The sequence below is a fragment of the Schistocerca cancellata genome, chromosome 10 (genome assembly GCF_023864275.1).
Source record: "Schistocerca cancellata isolate TAMUIC-IGC-003103 chromosome 10, iqSchCanc2.1, whole genome shotgun sequence".
Classification (NCBI taxonomy): domain Eukaryota; kingdom Metazoa; phylum Arthropoda; class Insecta; order Orthoptera; family Acrididae; genus Schistocerca; species Schistocerca cancellata.
In genome coordinates, this window is record NC_064635.1 from 14,990,762 (window position 1) to 15,002,882 (window position 12,121).

General features: G+C 45.7%; 1 pseudogene; it reads right to left on the minus strand.

The window, feature by feature from the left end:
- Positions 1-781: 781 nt before the first annotated feature.
- Positions 782-899, minus strand: LOC126106947 (5S ribosomal RNA; annotated as a pseudogene).
- Positions 900-12,121: the final 11,222 nt, after the last annotated feature.

Consider the following 12,121-nt stretch of genomic DNA (forward strand, 5'->3'; position numbering starts at 1 on the left):
CTGGGAGGCCTGATCCGAGAAAGTTCAGCCACTGAGTTGCAAGTCTTATTTCAAGTGATGCCACATTGGGCGACTTGCATGTCGGTGATGACGAGATGATGATGAGCACAACACAACGCCCAGTCCATGAGTGGTGGAAATCTGCAACCTAGCCAGGAAAGGTACCTGGGCCTGATGTATGGCAGGCAAAAATTTTACCACTCAACTAAGCAGGCGGACTGGAAAGAAGGATACTGTCGCGCAACGGGAAGCGCCTTATTCAAATATTAATAGGGGTAACCCAATTACACATGAAATAAATGGATACTACATCGCTCGCATCGATATATTAATGGTTGGAGGGATCTTTTCGCTATGAATGGAAACAAATGGACACAGTAACAATTAGATTTATTGACTACGGACATGAAAATTACCCATTGACATCTTAAAAGAACCAGGAACAGTCGCATAAGGGAACAGAACTCAGAGTATAACTTCAGCTCAGGTGGGCAGGGAGAATAAAACACTGTTATGTTAATACATCTCCGACACAGTCAGTGACTGCGTGAATCGTTGATTAACTAAACTAAAATCCGCCCGAACAGGCCTTGTAGGTCCAACGGTACCGACCGGTCGCCGTGTCATCCTCAATCCACAGGCGTCAATGGAGACGGATATTAAGGGGCATCTGGTCAGCACGCCGCTCTCTCGGCTGTATGTCAGTTTACGAGACTGGAGCCGCTACTTCTCTGTCAAGTAGCTCCTCAGTTTGCTTCTCAAGGGCTGAGTGCATCCCGCTTGCCAACAGCGCTCGGCAGACCAGATGGTCACCCATCCTAGTGCTATCCCAGACCGACAGCGCTTAACTTCGGTGATCTGACGGGAACTGATGTTGCCACTGCGGCAAGACCGTTGGCTGATTTCGATGAAGAGTAATAAAAACACAAGTTGGACACCCAGAATTGGTGTATGGTGAAAAATAGAGGAAACTGGGTAGGGTCACTTCTGAGTGTCGGCTTTCACAGAAAGAGACCATGCCAGGAAAGTTTATTTCTACTTGATACCGTTTCAAGATCTACATGAAACTACCAGAGGTTTGGCTACCGACAGAGGCTGCTTTTGTCAGCGTAACTACTTGTCATACTCTGTTGCAGCCGTATCTACGTTGCAAGGTTCCTGGCTAACCAGTTGCCTCGTGACTGGGGGCTCTTGAAGCCCCACTTACTGACAGCATGATGAGCGTCACAGAGGTAGGAGATCAGCTCAGTCACGGTGCTATGTGTGCCAGCGCTGATGACCACGCAATTGAGCGTCCCACAAACCAAATATCATCATCACCACCATGTGTGCCATCCAGAGCCTTTGTTTTTGCAGTATTTACGATAACCTGTGCCAAATTTTCTGACGTGGCAAATCTGTTAAACACTGCTTCACTATTTTGGACATAACCAGCACTCGCCAGCTATGTCAAATGGATTACCTGTCATCCCGAGTTGGGATTGCGAAGTTAGATTCTCATGCGAAGACGAAACGCAGATGACTCAGAAATGGAAGACAGTTAAATAGCTAGTGTTCACTGTCGTAAGTACTGCTTGTATCCAGCGCCGAACTAGACTGTTTGTCAGCATACGCTGAGTGACAAAAAAGGTTAGGGAACTGGGAGGAATATATCTATATATTGGTAACATCAGCAATATACTATGGCTTAGGATTGCAGTGATCTCGTACAGCTATAGCAACCATCAGACTGCAGTGGGGTTATAACCATGTACAGGCTTTGTCGCTTGTGTTAGCTGAAAGTGAGAGAAAATTGAATAAGTTATATTGCTGTTTCAATGTCCCAGTTTAGCATCGTATTATGTTTCTGTAAAATATCTTTTTAGCAATGATTAGAAAAAGGTGGAAATAAAAACTGCTAAGGTCTGTTACTATCCTTCTAACCCCCATCATTCTATTATGAACTTATTACGTACGGTGATCCACAACGTTCTATCTTAGCACCCCCACTTTTTCTTGTGGATCTGAATTACCTTTCACCTGTAATGCCACTAGATGCCAAGTTTGTTTTGTTTGCAGATGATACAAACATTGAAATAAATAGAAAATCGGCTGTAAATTTGGAAAGAACGGTTAATGAATGGTTCCTGTTCAACGCATTGTCACTAAACTTTGAAAAAACGCACTACAAGCAGTTTAGGACTTATAGGAGGTTTCACCACCAATATCTGCCTAAAATATACATGGAAGAATTGTACAGTGTTAAATTCTTGGGATTACAGCTTGATAATGAATTCAACTGGGAGAAGCATTCAACAGGACTGCTGAGCCTAAACAAATATTCTGAAGACGAATGTTGTCAGACACAGGTGATGTAAAAATAAAAAATAAAAAATCCAGCAAACTATGCTTACTTTCATTCCAGAAAGTCATATGGGATTATTATTTGGGTAACTCATCGAATCAACGCCCATAAAAGTGTAATAATAATTATTTGTGGTCTAAACACAGTATTACCCTGGAGAGGCCTGATTTGGAAATTATAGTTACTAACTACTGCTTCCAAATATTCCTTAACAAAATTTGGCACTGAAAATACATCTATTTTTCAAACCAACACCTCAATTTATGGATTCAGTACTAGATATAGGAATAATCTTCATAAAGAATAGAAGTACTTTCTTTGGTCCAGTCCATTGATGAATTTCTAAATAGAACCAGCTGATGTGCATATGTTACTACTAATATAAAATAATGCGAGTATTAATACAGTCTGACTTCTGTTCAAATTTAGTGCAGTAATGCCATCATTGTCAATAAGTTTCGTGAAATATTTTTATTTGGTAATGCATAGATACAGACAGCCTAAGAAATATAATACGCATCTCAGTCTGTTGAACATTTACATGTTCTCCGACCAACTATTTATTACATTTTAAATGAAGATATGTCTAAGATTTTAGACTTAATCCACAGGCATGAGGTCCGTTTCATTCGAGATCTGTGGACAATACATTACAGCATTTGTTTTTCTTTGTAAATATTTATCTGTACAGATATTCAACTTTTAATATCTTTGTGTGGCTAATGAGAATTGGTGCATCAAAGAATTAACCCCATCAATCCAGAACAACCGATAGTGTCACAAACATAGAAGTTCTGATTATTTTGGCAGTATACTGTATGTATCAGCTCTGTTACCTGAACACAAGTACATACACTTACACACTGATGGAAATGGACATGAACACCATGAACACCCTGAACGATCATTTCCAGACTGATCACCCAGTATTTGACTAGCTGTTGGATTAAAATCTCATTCTTATGGGGGCTTATTTCCAGTGTTTTCAGTACAGAAAAAAGGCATTCCTACAAATGAAGAACAGTGAGAGTCCATAATAGCTATTGGGTGCGTACTAAGCTACTGAAACGTTTCAAATGTACAGCAACACAAGAAGTGCAGAGGACATGGGTATGCAGCTAACTGGCACCTTTCAGACTTTGAGAAAGATTGATTCATTGGAATCATTGGACATGGGAACATCGCACCATGACTGCAGAATGGATGGTGAGGAGATGAACTCATGGCTACAGGATGGCCAGAAGAGCAGCCACTCGTCTTCCCAGAGGGACTGCGTCACGAGGAGATTCTATGGCCGTTCACACTACTCTGATAAACTGAGGCGTGACTGCAGCTGTCATCCAGCCAGAGACTATAAGCACAAGGTCAACAGGAAAAATCGAGAAAAGTCTAGAAAACCGGATTGCCATGTGTCGTTTTCCACTGTCACAATACTACAGACAACAAAGACTTACGTGGTGTAGATTGGGTGTGAATCGAGTGGCATACTGTGACGTTTAGAGATGAATCTTGCCTCAGTTTCTGCCATTCAGATCGACACCAGCCACCAGCGTGTAAATAGACGATCTTGTGAGAGGTCACCAGAAGGAGCGATTCTTGAGACGCATCACTTTCCGACTCGTGGAGCCATGGTGTGCAAAGCTATTGAATGTGACGATAGGGCTGATTGGATAATTGTAGAGGCGAGACTGAATTCTCGCCACTGTAGGGTAAGAATCGTAAAATCTCTTGTGACACCCTTGATGGGTATGGTACTAGATAGCATATTCCAACAGGATAATGCTAGACCCTACCGTAGTTCACAGCACAAACGCCTCGAGTATTGTACAGACCCATTGCTAGCCTGCTGAGTCACCTAATCTGTAACCCATAGAGCGTGGTTGGGATGCGATGGAAAGGCCTATAATTTCGTACCATCCAGCAGTCTTCCTGAAATGATGCCGTTCGCGTTTCAAGCATGACAACAAATTCCTCAATACGACGACATATATGCAGAACGAAGCGACGAGAAAAGGATTCGAATACAGGTTACCTGCTCACTATGGAGATGAGCCAACCATTACGGCACCCCGGGAGGGTGGATTTGCACAACTGCAAAGGCTACCCTGGCACATCTCCCTCCTGAATCCAAATTCTCATTCACGCCTCAGACGACTTGGTATTCGGCCTAAACTCGAGCACCATTTTGGAAATTTGTGGTAAGGTCTTATGGGACCAAACTGCTGAGGCCATCGGTCCCTAAGCCTGCACACTACTTAATCTAACTTACGCTATGGGCAACACACACACCCATGTCTAAAGGAGGACTCGATCCTCCGACGTGGGGAGCCGCACGGACCGTGACAAGGCGCTTGAGACTGCTCGGCTACCACGCGCAGCACTGAACACCATTGTAGTTCTCCAACAGAACCGAAATAGCAGCTCAGCATCGAACGAAATAGGGGATTCTCGCTGAAACCCAGGCATAGGTCCTTTAATCAGATGGTAATGGTCCCAGAGACCATTTCGAATCTCACACATGTATGATGTGAGGCCTGAAGGGTGAATGGGAATCTGGATTGAGGAGGTCGGAGTGCTAGGGTATTCACAGTAATTGCGCAGACCCACTCTGCCAGGATGGTGTAGTGGTTAGCACATTTGCACAGTGAGTAAGAGACTCAAGTTCGAATCGTGGCCTAGGTACAAATTTCCAGTAGTCATTTCAGTCTGCATATGTATCATCATAGAGATTTGAGACTTGAAACGGTCTCTGGAACCGTATAGTTTCATCTGATTCCTCAATTTGACTTTGATAGAGTGATTGCTTGCAAACCACAACGAGTACAAGGAGCATTCGTGGCTGTGGTAATCACCCAACCGATGTTGATTAAATCATGTTTCAAATGTAATGAAGGTTTAATCATTTAATACCTCAAATATTTTGACAAATATGGGACTGATGCTTCATGAGGGTTCACTTGCCATTTTCGTCAATGTACGAGGGTTGATCAGAAAGTAATGCACCGCGTAGTTTTTCTTCAGCCTAAAACTATGCTACGGATGCGAAACGTTACGTATGTATTATTTGAAGCCACCTGATCGACCGCGCCAAATTTCCATCACTTCCGACGGATAGCGTAACTGCAGAACAGTCTCAAAATTGCGTCTGTATGTGATGTACGTTACAAGCAACGCGCCGTCATTGAATATCTCACGGCAGAGGAAGAAACTGTGGGGAATATTCACAAACGCTTGTGCAAACTCTATGGAGCGTCTGCTGTTGACAGACGTGGAATTAGTCGCTGGGCACGGAGGGTGAGGTCATCAGAAGGCGGTTCGGTGGAGCTCCACTACTTGCAGCGTCAGGGGGGGACCGTCCACGGCTGTCACACCTGACATGCTGCAACGAGCTGATGTTACACTACTGGGCATTAAAATTGCTACACCAAGAATAACTGCAGATGATAAACGGATATCCATTGGACAAATATATTATACTAGAACTGACATGTGATTACATTTTCAAGCAGTTTGGGTGCATAGATCATGAGAAATCAGTACCCAGAACAACCACCTCTGGCCGTGATAACGGCCTTGATACGCCTGGACAGTGAGTCAAACAGAGCTTGGATGGCGTGTACAGGTACAGCTGCACATGCAGCTTCAACACGATACCACGGTTCATCAGGAGTAGTGACTGGCATATTGTGACGAGCCAGTTGCTCGGCCACCATTGACCAGACGTTTTCAATTGGTGAGAGATCTGGAGAATGTGCTGGCTGGCCAGGGCAGCAGTCGAACATTTTCTGTATCCAGAAAGGCCCATACAGGACCTGCAACATGCGGTCGCGCATTATACTGCTGAAATGTAGGGTTTCGCAGGGATCGAATGAAGTGTAGAGCCACGGATCGTAACACGTCTGAAATGTAACGTCCACTGTTCAAAGTACCGTCAATGCGAACAAGAGGTGACCAGGACGTGTAACCGATGGCACACCATATCATCACACCAGGTGATACTCCAGTATGGCGATGACGAATACACGCTTCCAATGTGCGTTCACCGCGATGTCGGCAACACGGATGCGACCATCATGATGCTGTAAACAGAACCTGGATTCATCCGAAAAAATGACGTTTTGCCATTTGTGCACCCAGGTTCGTTGTTGAGTACACCATCGCAGGCGCTCCTGTCTGTGATGCAGCGTCAAGGGTAACCGCAGCCATGGTCTCCGAGCTAATAGTCCGTGCTTCTGCAAACGTCGTCAAACTGTTCGTGCAGATGGTTGTTGTCTTGCAAACGTCCCCATCAGTTGAATCAGGGATCGAGACGTGGCTGCACGATCCGTTACAGCCATGCAGATAAGATGCCTGTCATCTCGACTGCTAGTGATACGTGGCCGTTGCGATCCAGCATGGCGTTGCGTATTACCCTTGTGAACCCACCGATTCCATATTCTGCTAACAGTCATTGGATCTCGACCAACGCGAGCAGCAATGTCGCGTGTCGCGATACGATAAACCGCAATCGCGATAGGCTACAATCCGACCTTTATCGAAGCCGGAAACATGATGGTACTCATTTCTCCTCCTTACGCGAGGCATCACAACAACGTTTCCCCAGGCAACGCCGGTCAACTGCTGTGTATGAGAAATCGGTTGGAAACTTTTCCCATGTCAGCACGTTGTAGGTGTCACCACCGGCGCCAACCTTGTGTGAATGCTCTGAAAAGCTAATCATTTGCATATCACAACATCTTCTTCCTGTCGGTTAAATTTCGCGTCTGTAGCACGTCGTCTTCGTGGTGTATCAATTTCAATGGCCAGTAGTGTATCATTCCCGAGGACAGACGCATTAGGACTCGGCAGCTGACGCTGCATCCGTCAGTTAGGAAAGGAAGTGTGGATGCAATTATCCGCACTCTTGGATATTCAAAAGTGTGTGCAAGATGGGTCCCGCAGTGTCTAACGGTGGATTCTCCGCAGTATTGAGAGTGGTACTGATGTTCAGTCCCAATGGGGCATTGTTAAGTGGGGCATTCGCCAAGGGTCGGTGCTGGGGTCACTGCTGTTTCTTATTTATATAAATGATATGCCTTCTAGGATTACAGGTGATTCAAAAATACTGTCGACCCCTATTCAATAGTCTGGGAATTCTGACATTGCCCTCACAGTATATATTTTCTTTAATGTCGTTTGTTGTTAGCAATATTAGCCTATTCCCAAGAGTTAGCAGCTTTCACTCAATTAATACTAGGCAGAAATCAAATCTCCATGTGGAATGCAATTCCTTGTGCAGAAAGGAGTGCACTATTCTGCTGCATCCATTTTCAATAAGCTACCACAAGAACTCAAAAATCTTAGCAGTAGCCCAAATTCTTTTAAGTCTAAACTGAAGAGTTTCCTCATGGCTCACTCCTTCTATTCTGTCGAGGAGCTCCTGGAAGAGCTAAAAAATTAAGCAAATTCCAGTGTTACATTGTTGATTTTCTTTATTTAAACTGAAGACTTATCGCCTGAATATGTTTTTTTATAAATCATTTTATCTGTTTCTACTATCGTGTTGTAATTTCATGTATTGACTCGTTCCATGACCATGGAGACTTCTCCTTAATTTGGTCCCATGGAACAATAAATAAATAAATAAATAAAAACCGCAAATCGCTCAGAAAAAACATTTGTCTTGATTTGTTGCAACTTTTTCAACGTAGTGGGGAGGCCTTGTTGTCCCGGATTATGACAGGTGATGAAACCTGGGTTCATCATTTTGAGCCCGAAACAAAACGACAGTCGATGGAATGGCGCTATTCCCACTCCCCATAGAATAAAAAATTCAAAGCAACTGCTTCCGCCGGCAAAGTCATGACCACCGTGTTCTGGGACTGTGAAGGTGTGGTTTTTATTGTTGTGATGCCAATAGGCGGTACCATTAATTTTTTTTAAAATCTTTTGGGACTTAACTGCTAAGGTCTTCAGTCCCTAAGCTTACACACTACTTAACCTAAATCATCCTAAGGACAAACACACACACCCCATGCCCGAGGGAGGACTCGAACCTCCGCCGGGACCAGCTGTACCATTAATTCCGAAGCATATGCCAGCACATTAACAAAACTCAAGACACAAGTCTGAACACACCGCAAACCACGGTTGGACAGTGTTAGGCTATCCACCCTACAGCACTCACGTACCCCCCCCCCCCCCCCCTCGGACTTCCACTTGTTTGGGCCATTAAAGGACGCCATTCTTGGAAGCCATTCTGAGGGCAGTGAGGAGGTGATTCACAGGGTGAAGTGTTGGCTCCGCCAGGAGGACAAATAGCGGTACCGACAAGGCATACGCGCTCTCGATTCGCACTGGAGGAAAGCCATAGAATGGGATGGAGATCACGTAGAAAAATAGGTTGTGTAGATAAAACACTACTCTTTCGTGTGTGTAATTCTGATTATGTTCAATAAAGGACTTTCGAGGAAAAAAATTTGGTGCATTACTTTCTCGGCAACCCTCGTATTTAATGAAGTGATCATAAATGGAACCTGGACTGAAACTTACCAGCCATCGGCAGAACGGGCCCCAGCAACACAGAATCTTTCCTTCCAGCTCACTGAAACGCGTCGCGCTGACCACGATGTGCGCTTCAGCGCAGATTATTTGATGCACCTTCGTGGCAGACAGCGAGGTCGCTGCCTGGCCCGGTGGTCTGATCCACGCGGGGTTGCGACCGTGGATGTACGCCTCGAGTGGTCCCACGCAGTCGTACTTTATTCGAGTCACCACGCTGTTGCAAATCGTCACGTCACTCTCGATATACGCGTCGACAATACCGCGCCAGCTCTTCCAGTCGCCGGTGAGGCAAACGTCCTGCGAGTTCATCCAGTCCCTCAGGCGAGCGCACAGGTTCTTGCACACGGCAGCGCAGCGGCCCGCGTCAGCGCCGAGTAACTCTTTCAGTTCCGCGTAGAGCACGCTTTTTATTGTTTTCGAGTTGCTCTGATTGCAGAAAATGTAGAAGTGTCGCAGAAACTGGTCGTCGCCGCGCGCTGCGCTCTTCACGTCGTCGTCCAGTGGATTGAGCCTGTAGCAGCAGCCGCCCGCGTCCAGAAGTTGCAACCCGGGAGCCGAACCCGTCTCCTGCTTCACAAACATACACTGCGCGTCTCGGTCGAGGTCGAGATTCGTAGCCAGCACCAGTGCGTAACTGCCGCCGTCCAGGTAGTTTTTCGTTTTCTCGTAAGATTCGCGGCACACCTCAATGGAGAAATCCTTACTGTCCTTCTTATTGCCGTCCTTGTGCCACATCAGACTGGATTTGCAGACAGTAGTCTGCTTGGTGGACGTCTTGTGCTTGAGTTGCACGAAGAGCGCCGACACGCCGGGACCCTCCCTGTCGTTCCAGCAGAGGACGAGGTTGTGGAACTTGCCGCCGGCGGCGTCGTGGGCCGAGAGGGCGAACTGCAGCCCCTCCCGGACGCCCCTCAGAAACAGCAGGGCCAGGCAGCGCTCCTCGTAGCGGTCGCCTTCGCCGGTGGCGTAGCCACCCGTCTTCTCGTACTTCAGCTGGGCCGCCCTGAAACAGACAGGGAGCTGCCGTTAAGCCCGTCTCACACGGAGCAAGGTTCGCCGCAACTTTGCGAGATGGCGTGCATGCCTGCCGGCTTGCAGGGAAAGGAGCCGGCTATCTTCCGTGCCGAAGCTCTCCCACGGTGCAAGATCGGCAGCTGGTTGTGTTGTGATCGGCTGCAAGTCGTATCGAACGAAGATGGCTGCTTCAGGCAAAGATGTTCAGAGCAAACTGGCGTTATTAGCTGGTTTGGTGCTAAACGATGCAGAAATGCATGCTAATGAGAGAAGAAGAAAGAAAGAAAGAATGGACGAAAAACTGGATTCAGAGGAGAAACGCTGGAAAAGGTGTGCTCTCCATGCTTCACAAAGAGTTGAGGTTAGTTCCCATAAATCTACTTTTGTTTGAAAAGTATCACCATTTCATTACTGTTTGACTTAATAAATATACCAACAATGACTGTTATATACGACTTTATTTTATAGGATACAAGATTGTACATCCTTAGCAAATTTTATACGAATGGATGTATTGGTATCAGAAGAACTGCTTTGTATGGTTTCGCCTCTGATTCAGAAGAAAGCTACATCGTAATCCATTACCATTCAAGATTATGTGGTTTTTAAAAATCGTGTGAATATTCAGTGTGATATTTCTAGGAAATAGTCTTAAATCTGTCCGATTTTTGCAAGTAGTAGGTTCCTACATTCAACACAAAATTCGTAACTTTGTACTTACGTCGTTCGTCCCTGCGCCACTGCTTTTCGATGATTTTACTTTGGCATACTCCACTTTCAATTGAGTATGTAAATTGTGTATTTTGCTATAGCAGTCCTTGCTCGTCGTATATGGTCGAACAAGACACACGGCACTTGCAACTCTTTCGAGTGCTTCTGCACGCAAGTGTTTATTATAATAGTTTGCGCTTCTCACGACGTACAGACAGTGTTCTTCCCTATAAGTACATATCAATGCTTCAATCGCTTCCTTGGACCACTGCGGTGCCATTATTTATTAATTATAAGAACTTCCTGCCGCACCTCACAGCAGCAGCTTCCCGCCCAAGCTTTCCGCGTCTGACGTCACAAACGAAACGTCTCATGATTGGACAACGCAGGTAGCACGCAGGGAACCTTACAAGAAAAATAGCACCGGACCTATCCTAGAAATCTTACAAGGTTCCCAGCAAGGTGGCCCGCTAGCAGACGACGGAGCCCGCAAGGTAACCGTCGCGCGAGCCACCAAGGAAACTTACAGCGAATCTTGCTCCGAGTGAAACGGGCTTTAACACTGGTCGGTCGGTGTACTTGGGCGGAAGCTGTGTCTCGAGATTTGTAACCGAACCCCAGTTGGCGGTTCTGTAACAGTAGCCTGAATGTCGGTGATGTAGGTGAAGTGTTGCTCGACTTCTGGACAAGATGTTACTAAGTACCCTACCAACACTTACCGACGGAGGTCCGATGCAACAGGACATCAAACGACATTTTACCACTGGCTCCAGGTTTTCTCCGCAGGGAACACCCACCATGATACCTCGGATGCAGAAATTATTTCAAGGCTAGACCAGGGAAGACTGTTTGGGCCCTTCCTTTTCAAGATGACATTAATGACCTGGCAGAAAGTACCAGCAGCAAACTCAGACTTGTTACAGCTGATGTATAATGACAACAACAACAAAAATGCTTCCTATGGCTCTGAGCACTATGGGACTTAACTTCTGAAGTCATCAGTCCCCTAGAACTTATAACTATTTAAACCTAAATAGCCTAAGGACAGCACACACATCCATGCCCGAGGCAGGATTCGAACCTGCGACCGTAGCGGTCGCTCGGTTCCGGACTGTAGCGCCTAGAACCGCTCGGCAACTCCGGCCGGCTAACGAAAAATGCATGCCAAATTTAAAACAGCGGAAAATCCCCAAAATCGGCAAAGTTTTGCACAAGATCGAAATATATCCAGTACTTCAAGGCGAGATGCTTTTAATAATTTCCAAAACCAAACTCTGTCTCAGGAACTGACAGAAAACGCAAAGAGATTCTGATCATGCACAAAGCACACCAGTGGCAAAAGACGCAATCAATACCTTCACAGCGCGATAACAACGGTGAAGCCACTGATGACAGTGCCACTAAAGCGGAGTTATTAAACACGGTTCTCCGAAACTCCTTCACCAAAGAAGACGAACTGAATATTCCCTAATTTCAATCAAGAACAACTGCCAAGATGAGTAACATAGA